This window comes from Dermacentor silvarum, chromosome 5, assembly GCF_013339745.2.
Source record: "Dermacentor silvarum isolate Dsil-2018 chromosome 5, BIME_Dsil_1.4, whole genome shotgun sequence".
Taxonomy (NCBI): domain Eukaryota; kingdom Metazoa; phylum Arthropoda; class Arachnida; order Ixodida; family Ixodidae; genus Dermacentor; species Dermacentor silvarum.
The window spans coordinates 102,884,152-102,899,656 of NC_051158.1; the positions used below are offsets into that span (position 1 = coordinate 102,884,152).

General features: G+C 47.6%; 1 long non-coding RNA gene across 1 annotated transcript in view; it reads right to left on the bottom strand.

The window, feature by feature from the left end:
• Positions 1-4,294: 4,294 nt before the first annotated feature.
• Positions 4,295-15,505, bottom strand: part of LOC119453685 (uncharacterized) — a 29,934-nt gene continuing 18,723 nt past the window's right edge. Inside the window, exons 2-3 of the long non-coding RNA XR_007467232.1 lie at positions 11,986-12,096; positions 4,295-4,490 (exon numbers count right to left, since the gene is read on the bottom strand). This is a non-coding gene — a long non-coding RNA (uncharacterized LOC119453685). The remainder of the gene's footprint in view (positions 4,491-11,985; positions 12,097-15,505) is intronic.

Below are 15,505 nucleotides of genomic sequence, written 5' to 3' on the forward strand. Positions count from 1 at the left end.
CCGCGCGATCTTCCCGTCTCCGATTTAGCCCGGCCGTGACAGGGGAGAAGCCAGGAGGGCAAAGCCCCGCCCAAACGTAGAGTTCAACCGCGGCTGAAGGGCTCGTCGCGGCTGCCAGTGGCAGTCGCGGTACACTCGCCGCAGTGGTCGTGCGCAGACCGGCAGATCAAAGGTGAAATTATCTTTCTGCCTTTTTGAGATCGCAGGCATACCGTATGCTCCATTTATTCAGCTAAAAATAGCAACTATGTATTAGAGAGTACGCTCTCGCGATCACGAAATCAGCCATTAGCGTTGATGGGTCCAGGCGCTTGCGTTGACGCTGCTTGATGCCGCTGCGGAAGCGAGAGCAAGCGTTTATCGCTCGCTTCGACACGAAATTGCATACGTTTCTTGCTGCATGCAGTGCAGTGTCGTTATATTTGGCTTTTACATGTTCGCTGCAGCCTCTACGACCGGTCGGCAACGCTTTCTTAGTACGTTCAAACAGTGTTTCAGGGCCCCTTTCAGAACTTGACAGGCATGACCAAGCGTGTCCACACATTAGTTTTAGTGTGGCATTAGTGTACTTATGTGACTGGATTTTGTGTTGAAGTTAATGCACCTTTGTGACTGAACGTTGTGTTGCTGTATTTCTGAGTTGACTTTCAGTATTAGTGTGGTGTTAGTGTACTTATCTGACTGGACGTTGTGTTTTTGTGATTTGGAGTTGACATTTAATTTTAATGCATGTAGGTTAATTCTTTTTTTCTTTCATACCTCTACATGAAAAGGAGTAGCCGGCGCCAATTAAAGGCGTCAACATCTCCTAAATACCATATAATAATAAATAAATATCAGATATTTGACAAACGCAGAGAAAGCCCTAAAATAAAACACTTATTTGTACCTGCTATCAGCTCCTCAATTTGGATTGTGCCTAGGTTTTTCAATTATTCTAACGTGGTTTTGTTAAATGCACCAGATAAGGAGTGCTATAACGTGAAGCTATTCCAAACTTTTCTATTCCAATTCTGCGATCAGCCCTCTACGATAGGTGAAAAAATTTTCGGGCCATCCCCGTCTTCGCGTGTCTGTCACGCGACGTCACTAAAACCAAAACCGCAATAGCTCCCCCTCTGATATGACGTGCACACACTGATTATGCGTGAATAAACCGAACAAAAATAATTATTACTGAGTCGACGCCTTTTTGCCATAAGCCTTCTGCTATTGGTCAAAAGTTTTCGAGCGGCGCCCACTTCGCCTAGTCTGTCACGCGACGTCACAAAACCGCGAAAACTCACCGCGTCAAAGTGGCGTGTACGCGTTAAAGATGCAATAATATGCCGAACAAAGCTGCATTTTTTTCTGAATAGCCGGAGGCTGCCCCGTTCCGAAAGGAATAGAAGATGGCTGCCCGCCGATCGCTCGGGCACTCGCTGCGTGCACCTGCCGGTGAGCATGTATTTATATGCGTATAATAAACCTTTTTGTGTGACAGTAAAACATTATCGAGCCCCTTCGGCACCTATGCGACATCGCTCTGCCAACTCTTCCTTACCGAGGATCCGTTTTAGCGGCATTATTAAGCTTCCGTTGCACGCAGCCAATTTTCGACCAGCCACCGCCAGCTAAGTAAGGGGAAGCGGACCAATCGGAGAAGCCGGCACCACCCTCTTCATCCTGGTTATCTATTTTAACTAAGCTGGCTCGGCCCCATCGAAACCTTCTCCCCTTGAGCGTGTTCCTCGACTCTTGTCAGCAAATTAGATAAGAAAAACCGTTGAGTGTTGGCAATGTTATTCGGGTTGAAAGCGAACAAAGGTGAGCTCCTATAAACGAGCAGAGCATTTCATTCGGTAGTTCAGACAACATTGAGGCTGGCCACCCGATGCTTTCGCCGGCGGTTACGTAAATTTGGCGTCAGGAGATCGGAATAGGTTTACGTTATAGTTCCCAAGCTTGCAATCCATTCACTTTTATAAGCTAGCGTTATTTACCTTATTGAAGCCCATTTCCTTCACTCAGGTATAGAATTCTTACAACTAAACCGAACGCTTTAAGAGTTGTTGAATCTGCATTAGCACTTATAAAAGAGACTTATCGGAGAGGGAAAAAACTGTTTATATTACTGGCGTATTCTATAATTTCTAAGTTACCTCAAAAACTCGTGGTTCGATACTGTGTCAATGGACAGCTTTTATTCATGCTTTATATAAAGCGCATGTATACCTATCTTCATAACTCCTTGGATTTATCTACGCTAGAAAATATATAATAACGTTGACGCACTCGTCAATATATTCATTACCTAAAGCTGAGTAATGACTAAAACTAAAAAATTTAATTATCGGGTTTTACGTGCCAAAACCATGACCTGATTATGAGGCACGTCGTAGTGGGGACTCCGGAAATTTGGACCACCTGGGGTTCCTTAACGTGCACCTAAATCTAGGCACACGGGTGTTTTCTCATTTCGGCCCCATCGAAATTCGGCCGCCGTGGCCGGGATTCGATCCCGCGACCTCGTGCTTAGAAGCCCAACACCATAGCCACTAAGCAACCATGGCGGGTTCTGAGTAATGACCTTACCAACTTTACATTCTACTGAGAACTCAATTCTTTTCAGTATTATCCATTCAAAACTACATCCATAATTTTCAATTCTACTTCTAAAGCTACAATCTAGTCTCCCCTAATTGCGCTTTACTTGCATAAAATATATGCTCTTAATGTTACCCAACGTTAATTTCTAGGTGTCATTTTGGAATATATCTAAGTGTTCTAATATTATTTCGTACTTTAAAAAAACGGCATACGGAATAACACTTCAAAGGAAAACGTGAGGATACTTCAGCCGACCTTCTTTACTATCACTGTGGTAAGCCTTAGGTAGCAGTCACTTCACATATTGCATATCATTGTGTGGTGAGACATTTCCCGAATTTGCTCCCATTTCAGCATTTACAAAATAAAGCCAAGCGGTTACCAAGATTGAGTTCTTCAATCTCCAATGTCATTTCCCTCTCCCGAAATCATGCGATTCTTCGAAATATTCATCTAGTTGCTCATAAGCTACTCATGATACTACTCTAAACATAAACAGCCTTGTTTCTATAAGCGTTGTTCGCAAGTAAGGTGCGACTTTGTCTTTTCATAACACATGTTCCTTAATCAATACATTTTTGTTAACAAAAGGACTCACTATGAAAAAGACACGCCCTAGGAGAGAGAGAGAGAGAGAGAGAGAGAGAGAGAGAGAGAGAGAGAGAGAGATGTACGTGTATTCTGGCACGTGCAAGGCAAAATTTTCAGGAGGAGCGTCATAGGCTAACTTGCCTAAGGACTTAGTTTATGTAGCCTTTGGATGGTCTAAGAAAACTAAGTTACAGTGTTTTCAATAGAAAGCTGACCGGGTAATTTACCCTGTTTACTACGAATGTCTTGTGTTGATTTTTTGTTTTTAGTAAATAGTAAACAGTGTATCATTTGCATTGCTGTTGCTTCAGTCACTTCTCTCCTTGATTTCAAATTGAAGGTCACCCTGCAGCCTTGATCTATGGCACAACATTCTGCATGTTCAGCCCCATTTGTAACACCTCTACAAACATTAATTATTCTGATTGATTGTTTGAGGGATTGATTGCTTGATTGGTTGATTATGTGTTGCGTGTCGCTTGTCTGACGTGTACTTGGCGCAATCCATTTCTAATCTTTCCCATCTAGAGGAGCGCGCGGTGCCTCCTACCAGTATTCTCAAGGATTCCAAAGCTCTCCAGGATTCCAAAGAAATCATATCTGTTTTCGTCACAAACGCTAGCAGGTGGAAGGAATTTATAAGATAAGAATAATAACAAAGAAGGGTCAAAGATTGGGGGAGTTGTTAACGTTTCATTTCGATGGTGTTCATATTGTACGCACACTGACGAAATAAGGGACGTGGAGACGCTGAAAGAGTGCTCTTACACTCCAGGCGAGTGTCATATTTTCGTAGAACATGTGCGCTCTGAACATCATCAAAACGAAAAAAAAAAAAACGAAGGGCCTTGCATACTGTCAGTAGTAAGAGCTTGGTCAGAACAGCTATCATGAGAGCAAATGTAGCATCGTGGTGGCTTCCTAGGGAGTCTGCATGGGTACGTGAAAGGCATTTTAGTCTTCTTCGAAAGTGCCTTGCCACTGTGACATTCTATCTACAACGAGGACACTACCGTTGTGAATCCCATGCTTTAGGCACAGTTTGGGACTGATCCATTGCCCTTTTTCCCCTCAAGTTCGCAGAAAGGCCACTGCAGACGCAGTCTAGACTACGAGTCCGCTGATTTACTCACCGCATTCTCTATACGGCACGCATGCCCAGTCCATCCTCCTAAACGTTCCATATTTGCAGCCGCAAACGCATCGCCGCCTTCTTTTATTGCAATATGTCCAAGGAACTGCGGGGCACAAATCCTCCGGTACTTCATAGGTGTAGCATATCACTTTCCATTCGTTGTCTCGCCAGCATTCTTGTCGAAAAATAATTTAAAAAAGGGAACATTGTGTGATTAGGCTTGACTTGCACCTCTTGTGATATCTAATTTCCCGAACTGTAATGCTAGAATGGCCAAGAGTATTGGTGACTGAAAGTCTAGACGAAGAAAGAACGCACAAAAAAGAATCAAGATAAATTTTGAAAGGAAGGAGTGTGCATATGGCCTGCTGCCTCGGTTTTCGGTTTTGTTTGCCTTATATGCAGTTTATATTGGACATAGTTGTATTTCGTTGTTCCCATTAAAAACGTATCCAAAGGAGATACCTATTTGCAGCTGTCGCGCTGAAGCGCATATCGCCTTTTTTTAGTGACATGAGAAAATGGAGATGCTGGCGGTCTAATGCGGCGCAGGCTCCTCTCCCTCTTATTATTCTGCTTCTCTATTCAATGTAAAATATGGGAGTTTCAGGCACAGGTTGAGGCGGCTTCACCACAATCACAGGTAAGAAAAACAAAGGCAAATAGGATAATGAAAATCGAAAACACTTTCAAAAGTAGACAACAAATTGGCAAAACACTAACAAAGCAAGTCCGTTTATCACAGAAGAATGAAATAAGCGAGGCTAAAGGACTAGAGGAGCAACAAATGCGTAGGCTGATAAAAGGAACACAGAGGAAATTAAAATTTACATTAACTACTCTTCAAAAGGACTTCGTTAAGACCCCTCGTCTTTCAAGGGTTAGTGTTTTTTGTTTTTTTACGTACGCTGCTCTGCGCACTTACTGATACCTCAAATGATCGTGTACAACTCAAATGTACAAAGTGTCCCAGCAGACGTTAAACGCGCTGGTAAAGATAAGCTGGTACAACGTGAAATCACGAAACCTACAATGTTCGGTCGGCAGTCTTCTTCCACCACTAGCACATTTTTGTGTTTTGAGTGCCAGTCAAATTGCGGAAGAGAAACATATGCTTTTGTTAGTTAATGGGGTGATTAGCGATGGGAAAACTAGCACTGCGTCATAAAATATCACGCACAGTGTTCTTGAGGTCGCGGGATCGAATCCCGGCCACGGCGGCCGCATTTCGATGGGGGCGAAATGCGTAAACACCCGTGTACTTAGATTTAGGTGCACGTTAAAGAACCCCAGGTGGTCCCAATTTCCCGAGTCCCCCGCTACGGCGTGCCTCATAATCAGAACTGGTTTTGGCACGTAAAACCCCACAATTTAATTTTTTTCTTGAAGGCGCCAATTCTTGCGTAATAATTGTTTTTGTACTTTACTCTTAGCGCCTCAATAATGCCTACTACGTAATTAGGCGCACCCGCGCTCCAACCCACGTGATCCATACCATAGCCTTCATGCATGGTGATGTCCGGTTTTATGGGAACATGCGTCTCTTCATAGAGGAACTCACATTATTATGTGTATAGGATTATGGGTGCAGAGCACCAAGGACATACGCTGTTGTTTAAGTGGGATTATGCTTAAACAACAACAAGAGCCCGTTTCTATCTGAGTGTGGACAGCAATCTACTGCTGGGCAAAGCGTCCGTCCGTCCGTCCGTCCGTCCGTCCGTCCGTCCGTCCGTCCGTCCGTCCATCCATCCATCCATCCATCCATCCATCCATCCATCCATCCATCCATCCATCCATCCATCCATCCATCCATCCATCCATCCATCCATCCATCCATCCATCCATCCATCCATCCATCCATCCATCCATCCATCCATCCATCCATCCATCCATCCATCCATCCATCCATCCATCCATCCATCCATCCATCCATCCATCCATCCATCCATCCATCCATCCATCCATCCATCCATCCATCCATCCATCCATCCATCCATCCATCCATCCATCCATCCATCCATCCATCCATCCATCCATCCATCCATCCGGGGATGGATGGATGGATGGATGGATGGATGGACCGGATGGATGGATGGATCCGTCCGTCCGTCCGTCCGTCCGTCCGTCCGTCCGTCCGTCCATCCATCATACATACTGGGTATGTGCCACTAGGTGTGTGCCTACACCTGCAAAAATCATTTGCCTTCTTGAAATATGCTTAAATTTATCCGATGCTGGGTGGAATCAAACCCCCGTAACAGGGTTTATCCCGGCCACGGCGGCCGCATTTCGATGGGGGCGAAATGCGAAAACACCCGTGTACTTAGATTTAGGCGCACGTTAAAGAACCCCAGGGGGTCCACATTTCCGGAGTCCCCCACTACGGCGTGCCTCATAATCATATCGTGGTTTTGGCACGTAAAACCCCATTATTGAAATTTTTTAGGGTTTTCTCAAGGACAGCAAAACCCAACATTTTAGCAGGCTGCGCCAGGCACTTGGCGTATGCCGCTGTTCAATGAATGTCTTTTGCGCCAACGCTTTAGCGAGCTGTGCCAAGAAGGCGATGGGTATGTGCCGCCCTTCAATAAACCTTTCGCCAACTTGGGTCACTGAGTATGTGCCACTGCATGTGCGGCAAGCGAGGCAAGAATTCTCAGCCTTCGCACCCCCCAGCGCGCCACGCTCCTCGGCTACGGGCGGACTTCTAGGCAGTGCCAGTAGACGGCGCAGCGTGTTTAGAAAGAAGCGCGAGAGATGAGCACCGCTGCCGTATGACACGTTTTCAAGCCTTCGCATACACCGGCGCGCCGCGCATTTCAGACACCATGCTTCACGGTGGCGGCGCTAGATGCCGACGAGTGTGCTTTAGCGTCGCTTTCTGGAGTGACGCTGTAGGGAAGACACGTGGCGATTGGAAGTGCCTTCCCAGCGCAACAGGAGCAGCGCCCCGAAGCGATAAGGTTAGAGCGCAACTCTTAGATGCCCGTTCCTGCGTTGAGCGTCGGCGTGCCTCGGCGTCGTACCTCGTAACCGAGCGAACGAGCACAGCGAAAGATGAAAGCGAACGCGGAGCACAGCGGGACATGAAAGACAGCGCGAGGAGAAAAAGTGGAGGGGGAGGCTACAGTGAAAGCATGAGGCGGAAAGCGGAGGAGGAGTGGAGGGGAGACGGCCTGCGCATGCGCTGAGTTGCCGGCGGCCATGACATCGGCAGCCGCGTGGGCGATCTCATCTGCGCTTCCGAGGGTGGGGCGGGCAGGCGTGGTGCGGCAAGCGCTAGGCTCGTCTGCGGCATCAGCTGCTGAGGTCAGTCCGCGGTATCAGCATGTGTGGCGGGGATCACTGCTCCTGAAAGGGGCGATGGTGAGCGTCTACCAGTAAGGCTAGATGTGCCGCTCCCTGGGGTATTGTCGCCGCTGACACTGGTGGCACGATTTCCCCGCGACGAAGGGCCGCGCTCGTCGTTGTTGGAACGAAAGCGTTAGAAGGAAAGGGTAGTGCCGCGCAAGGCGAACGGGACTACGGCGACAATGGCTACGATATGGCGCCATAGTAGCGCGCGTCGCCTGTATGGAAACAAAGCCATGAGTGGAGGGGTCTCTGCGGGGGCTGCTGTGAATCGCATCCGCGCGTCACCTACGCACTGCCACTCACGATCTCCCGATTAGCCAGGCAGTCGCGCCACACTTCGCTCCGTTTGCAATGTGCCGCTCGAGACACATTGTCCGCGCCAGCTACGCTACTCAGAGTGTTTTCTTCCTAATATAAACCGAGTTCCTATATAATAATAATCCAAAAAAGCCGGCCGATCCCACGCCCTGTGGGAATCGATGTTATGCGAAGCAGTGTGCGGGGAGCCTACCAAGTTAACGAAACGACCATTAGAGCACCAAGACGTAGGCGGCTCTTTCATGACCTACATGACAGGCATGTCATGAGTCCTCAGGACTCTCTTTCTATCTATCTAGCCGCCTACGACTTTGTGCTCTCATGGTCGTTTCGTTAACTTGGTATGTACCAAAACTGGCATAGTATGACAAGAGTATATGACGAACATAAATGATGTTCGTCGTTCCTGTCATGTCATGACATGAATGTCATGACATGCGTGTCATGTAGGTCATGAAACAGCCGCCTACGTGTTGGTGCTCTCTTGATGGTTTCGTTAACTTGGTAAGTACCAAAATTGGTATAGTATGACAGGAGTGTGTGACGAACATAAGTGATAGGTCGTGACATAAATTTCATGACATGCGTGTCATATAGGTCATGACAATGACCCAGCGAAAAGGAGTTAACACACAAAAACCACTGAAATGGGGTCGGACGGGGGTACTAAGTAAAGGAAACACAACAGGATGCTGGTAGAAGTCATAGTAATGAGCATGACTCAGCAAATGTGACAATAGCTCAGCGGAGAGAGATTTAACACTCAAAAACCACTGAAATGGGTTCGGACGTGGATACTAAGTGAAGGATCAACACTCAATGATGATGGTAGAAGTCATAGTCATGAGCATGACACAGCGAAAATGACAATGGATCAGAGAGAAAAGTATAGCACTCAAAAACCACTGAAATGGGTTCGGACGTGGGTAATTCATTCCGAAGCGCCGTCCGTTTTAGCTTTGAAGTGAGCCGGAAAAGGCCTAGCGACGATATCGGCGCCGTCGAGCGATCGGCGGCGGTGTCGGTGAGGCTACCGCAGAAATGGGTCCCGGTCTCATCCTTTCTACGGCAAGGAAATCTCGCCGTTCGCGAGGAAAACCGCCGTCGAACGGCGGCCCGCGAGTGGCAAACGGCATGCAGCGAATTACCGTGCCGGTAACGGGGACGTGGACTCAGCGCTTCTCGGCTACCCGCTGTAGCTGCGGTGCCGGTCCGTGTTCATACGAAGCGTGCCGTTATAGACCCTGTGTTGTGCGCTCTGCCTAGAAATGCCAACACTGTCGCACTCTGTTCGCGCAGCTAATCAGACCGCTAAGCACGACTGTGTTGGAACGCGATCGATTTGGCACTTGCGTTGCGGGCTGTAATTACCGATTCGCAAGCGCGCACAAGCGAGAAACACGACAAGGAAGAGCAGGGAGCGCGCGTACCTGCTAGCAGACAAACCGGAAGTCTTAGGTTCTTGTTCGACCAATGGGAATCGCCCCCGACGCTGACATCACCAGATTCACCCTGCTGACATCGTGACGACCGCTGGGGATTAAGGTCCTTACTGGGGATGCCAGAAAAGCCAGAAGAGGAGGACGGCATTGTTTTTAACACGAAAGTGTTTTATGCCGGGGTCCACCAAGACTTCACTGACGTATGACGTATTTCCGTCACGGAAATACGTCATAGAACATAATACAAAGAAAGAAACCAGAAGAAAAAGTTCCACAAACATGCAAAATTTGGAAATCGAACCCACGACCTCTCCGTCCGCGACGATAGATCGCCGAGCGTTTAACCCATTGCGCCACAAACGCATTTGCAGAGAGCTACACAGACGCGCCTTATATATCTAACACTCCTCCGTGTACCCGCGCTCTTGCTCGGGGCGGTGCCGCCGCCTACGAGCAGAAAAGAGAAGTACTGCATTAGGACACTAACGCGCACCGACAGTGAACGCTTCGGTGGTCTCAGCACTACGACGCCTCGATGCCAGCATTCGAAGGGACGCTGGCATCAAGAAGCACTACCAACGCCACCTAGGTGGCGTTCACCGTACTCAGCACAGCGGAGCGTGGCCTCCGCAATTAGCTCTGAAAATGTTTCTGAAGTTGATCGCGGAGGCTGCAATTACGACGCGCTGTACGCGCTGATTTGACTCGGTGACGATTCAGTTACGTGCTTTGTCTTGCGCGTTGTATTAGTGTGTCAGTTACGTGCTTCGTCTTTCGCGTTGTGCTAGCGTGTGCAGCGTAGTGCAGCTTCCATATGCACGACGGTTGCTCATGGTCATCGACGTTGGTAGTCGTGATGGAGGAGACGTGCCACCAGGCGTCAGCGTGGGTGCATCAACGCCTAAGGGCGCTTTAGCCACAAAACAGCAATAGACATTATATATCAATGTGCAATAAACATTACACTACTTCTGTGAAGACACGTTTCACTTTCGTGTTCTATACCGATTCCTATATAAGAGGGATCAACCACATTTTTTTTTTATGTTGTGGCGCGTCCGCGGCGCGTATATATCGCTGCAGCGTTTGGCATCGTTGATCGTGACGGCATTCTGAACTCGATGCGCGTGTTTACTTGAAATTTTCAAGAAATATTTGAGGTGGTTTAGGGGCCCTTTGACCAAGGTTGACATCTAGAGTATTTAAATAGGAGGATGATACAGTGGCGGTATTTGAGGCTATCAACAATGATATAGGAATGGAAATCCTCCAGGCTGACATCAACCAAGTAGTCGACCGGTTCTCACGGAATTCTATTTTTATAAACCTCAAGAATAGAAAACACACATGTTTTAGGAATCCCCATCAAGTGATTTCATTGTCTTAATCATTATTCTTGTACTCATCGAATTGTTACCCTTGTAAATGCGTTTGTTCGCCAATGGAACCAGTTATTAAGCAGGTTGGTGTATCCTACCATCAGCACTTGCCGTGGAATCCCCGTGTTTTTCGGCTTGCTAAAAAGACACGAGTCATGGTGGCCATGATGTACCATCTTAGAGGAAAATGACCGCTTTATCTTAGGTGCGTAATTTATAAATCATTGGTAGAAGCTCTTCTTACGTAACGAATCACGCTATACGGCAATTGCTCGGATTATAAGGTTCAAGCTTTAAATTCTGTAATAAGAAGATTAGTTAGCACAATAGCTTATGGCACTTATTTGCCCCAATAGAAGATAAATTAAGCGTGCTGGGTGTGTTGCCTATCCGCGAGTTTTTTCGCTTCGCGGTAATTACTACAACAGTAACTACACGATCCCAGTGAACAAGGACGTCGCACTACTAAAGACAGAACGCATTGTCATATCGCCTGTTTTCACGCACTACGGTAAGAATACGCGAAGCTTCTAGGTACCAGCTGCATTTAACGAGTTTGATGACAACCTCAGCTGCTATATTGGTAAAAAGAAAATCTTGAAAAAAAAATCAAGAAACAGGTGTGCGTCAACTGTAGGTTTTGTATAAATAATCTGAACATTTTCCTGCAATTACGAAATTGGTGGTCTTTTTCTCGTTGCATAGATCTCTTTCATTGTGCTCTGTACATAATTTGGTTGACTGCGTTACGTACCGTGCAGTAAAGATATTTTTATTTCTTCTAATAATAGTATTTTATTTTCGGCGTATAAACTTGAAATGTATGTGCTAATTCCACGACCTACCTCATCTGCCAAACAAGCGCATTGTGCTTAGGCGGATCAGCATAATTTGAGTATGTATGTACCCGATTTATTTATTTATTTGAAAATACTGCAGGCCAACTTGGCCCAAACAGGAGGGGCAGATACATGATAATAAAAACAATAATAAAATGATACATACAATGGTACAATATTCAAGTAATAGATAACAATAGACCATAAATACAAAGCATCAAGGAAAGAAAGAAGCTACAATGAATGCATATTAAGTAATAACACATTATCACGTAGTTAATCTGCATGAATAAAATTGTATTGTTTTGTACTGTTTAGTAAAAAAGTTAACTTACCGTCACAAATAGAAGACACATAGCTTGCCGTAACAATCAACAGCGCAGCCTGCCATGTCTTCATTTTACTTCTCTGTATGTGTTGCCGCCGTCGACTCTAGAAAAGGGTTTCTCATGCAAAAAGTTGCAACAAGTCAGGGTGCATTCTGTTTTGAAAACAAAAACTAAAGAAAAAACAGACCTACTGAAAATCACAACCTATATTTGTCTGATCTATAGGAAAAAATGTTCTTTATTTCAGTTCGGACGGATAGTTAACCTCACTGTAGGCATTTAAGTCGCAGTCAAAACCAAGCAAAACATGTGGCAGCCAAAACAAAACAAAGAACTGTCAGCCCTTCCACTGGGGTGGAGATGGAAGACCAGCGAAGCTGTACTATGGTGGGAATTATGTATTTCCAATTATGACTATTAAGAAGTGATGGTGTAATTGGTTATTTGGACAATTAAAGAATGATAAATATATATGATCCGGTGGTTTTCATTTACTTATTAACCACAGGGACCATGCCCTTATGAGCGCTACAGTATACCGCCATTGGGGGTACGGCAAAGGTTGGCACGTTGTTCATAAACACGTCACCAGCACCGCGCGCATTCGGTGTGAACACGGGCAAAACACCGCCGCCGTCGATAACAGTTGTGCACGTTGCTTGTGTGACCGCACACAACCGCTGTGAAAACGCTGGCTACGTGAAGAATGGCTAAACGCCGTTGTCGACACTGTTAGGGGAGAGGCGGGCGAGAGCCCAGAGAGAGTCGGCGGGGCTGCGCGCATGCGCTGCAGTGGGGGAGCGGGCACGTACACGCACAGTCTAAGGTGCCTCGATGCCCTCCTCGCCACCCGCTCCCCTTCCACTGGCAAAGGCAGCACACCATGCTCCTGTACCAGTTATCACGGCTGTAACTACCTTTGACTACGCAAGGCACACGTTGCAGCGGCATCTAACGGCGCTCCACCCGGATCGGTGCGTCGCCAGTGGTCGCCCTCCCCGTTCACTTCCTGATCGCGGCCTGACAAGGCAGGAGCGGTCTCTCCTGCTGCGCCTCCGGATCGGCTGTTCTTGGACGGCTTCCCGGAAGTACAGCGAAGGCCTGGCTCCAACCCCGGCCTGTTCAGCGTGCGGAGAGCAGCATCGCAGCTGCTCTTTCCCGGTCGGCACCACGGCTCTGCCTTCAGGCACCTTCTGACATTCCTGGAGGACACGGGGCTGTCGTGCAAATTGTGAATGCGCCGCCTCGCTAACCCTGACGGTCAAGCGCTGTGTAATCGATCGACCTTCACCCTCTTTTCTTTCTCTTTTCTTTCTTCTTTACATCCCCCGCCCCTTCCCCAAGGCGCTGAGTCGTGCTCCCTAAAGGGCTGCAGAAAATAGCGCCTCTTCCTCTTCACAACCACAATCTCTCTCTCTCTCTCTTCCACTGGGAAGTCGCGTTTGCTCTCCGCCGTGCGTTGGCTCCCCGTGAAAGTGCGTGTCCCTCGCGCTCGCGCGCTTTGACTCGCACATAAGTCGCGTTTGCTAGGCTCGCCTCTTCCTCTTCAAAACCGCAATCTCTCTCTCTCTCTCTTTCCGCCGTGCGTTCGCTCTCGTGAAAGCGCGCGTCCCTCGCCCTCGCGCGCTTTCATTCGCACATACAGAATACGGCCAATGAGAGTGTTTTAGAGGCGAAGCTCCTTAGGGCGTGGGTCTGTCCTTCCTCCGATGTAGTATGCAGCCACCTGTAGTTTTACGAAGTGTTCACTAGATGGCGTTCCGCTTCCACTTCCGGTTCCACTTTGCGCGCGTTCGGTGCGAACGCGGGCAAAACGCCGACGGCGTCGACAACAGTTCTGCGCGTTGCTGGTGCTGCTGCATGTCCAAGTTTATACAGCTGATAAAACTACCTTGAGTCGACCCCATGGCTGCTTCGCATACTACTCAGGGTTCCCCTACGGGAAGATGGTGTAATTTTCTCTCTCGTTCCCGACGCTCGCTCTCTTTATCTCTCGTCCGTAGCTGTGGTTTACGCGAATGATCCCCCGGTGCTTCACCCACTCATCATCATTCACTTCATGGGTATGCTGTGATTTTTTTTCTATTTCCGGACGCGACCATAGAAGAGTGAGCCCTTAACAGCTTCACTGTAAAAAATTTCGTCTCGCCACAGCAATGTCTACGACCCGCCGTAGTTGCTTAGTGGATATATGGTGTGGGGTTGCTAAGCACGAGATCACGGGATCGAATCCCGGCCACGGTGGCCGCATTTAGATGGGGGTGAAATGCGAAAACACCTGTGTACTGAGATTTAGGTGCACCAGGTGGTCCAAATTTCCGGGTGGTCCAAATTTCCGGAGCCCCCCCTACAGCGTGCCTCATACTCAGATCGTGGTTGTGGCAGGTAAAACCCCATAATTTAATTCAATTTTAAGGAATGTCTGCGCTGTCGTAGCGGCATTGATTCCTGGGTAAGCCTACATCTTTCATTGCAATAGGAATTATGTGCACACTTCAGGCGCATTCCCGCTGTCATCAACGGCGTCGGCGGCGCCGTGATATTCCATACAAAGTTCAAACGTCATAACATCCTGGCCTCGCGCCGTACGCTGTCCGTTCGAGTGAAAGCGTGCGAGAGGGAGCCATAGATGGGGGCTTGATCTCGAGCGCAAGGGAGGGATTCGGTGTTATGATCGGCCTGCAATTTGACGTCTCAAGTATGGGAGACAGTCCAGCTCGCTTTCCCGTGTCGAGGTAATTGCCCTCATCCCCGAGAAAGCGTCACCTCTAGGGCCTCTGCTAAGGCCCTGAGCGTACATGAAGGGAAGAATGTCCTCGACTTTACCACCTGACAAGGGGACACAAGACTGCGCTGACCACACAGGCACTGACACCTCCCTAGGCACAATCCTACTAAAAAATCCTATTTAAATTCAAACAGAGTTATACAGGTTTAAACTGGGTTTAAAAGGTACCTATTTGGCAACAAACAGGTATAAACAGGATTCGCTCACATACAAACAAGTTTGAATGGGGTCCAGTTTGGCATGGAAACAGGAGTTAACAGGAACTTCGACACAAAAATAAGTCTAAACAGGGGCCCTGTTTAGCAACTAAACTGACTTATACTGGACAGACTGGCACCAAACAGGTGACACACTGGCACCAAACAGGTGGCAGTGTGTCTGGTGCAATCTGGAACTTGTGGAATCATGCATACCAGTTTACTGTTTGAACAGGTTTGCAGAGGAACTTCAGTTTTTTGGAAAGTCTGGTGCATCGCCGCTGGACTAAGATACTAATACCGGCAGAGTTGTCATGTGCGTCGCTAGCGCAGAAGTTAGCACTATAGGACAGTGTGAATGGAAGCGGCTGTGCCGTTACCCGCGTCTTGTTCGTTGTAAAGCAACAAATGAGCCGCCGCGGACTCTCAAATTCCTACGTTGTACACGCGCATTCATTGAAGTAGTCTTCCTTGTAGAAGCGTTCGTTGTGGAGGCGTTCAACAGTATATGCTTTCTATAACCTGCTGTACATATATGCGC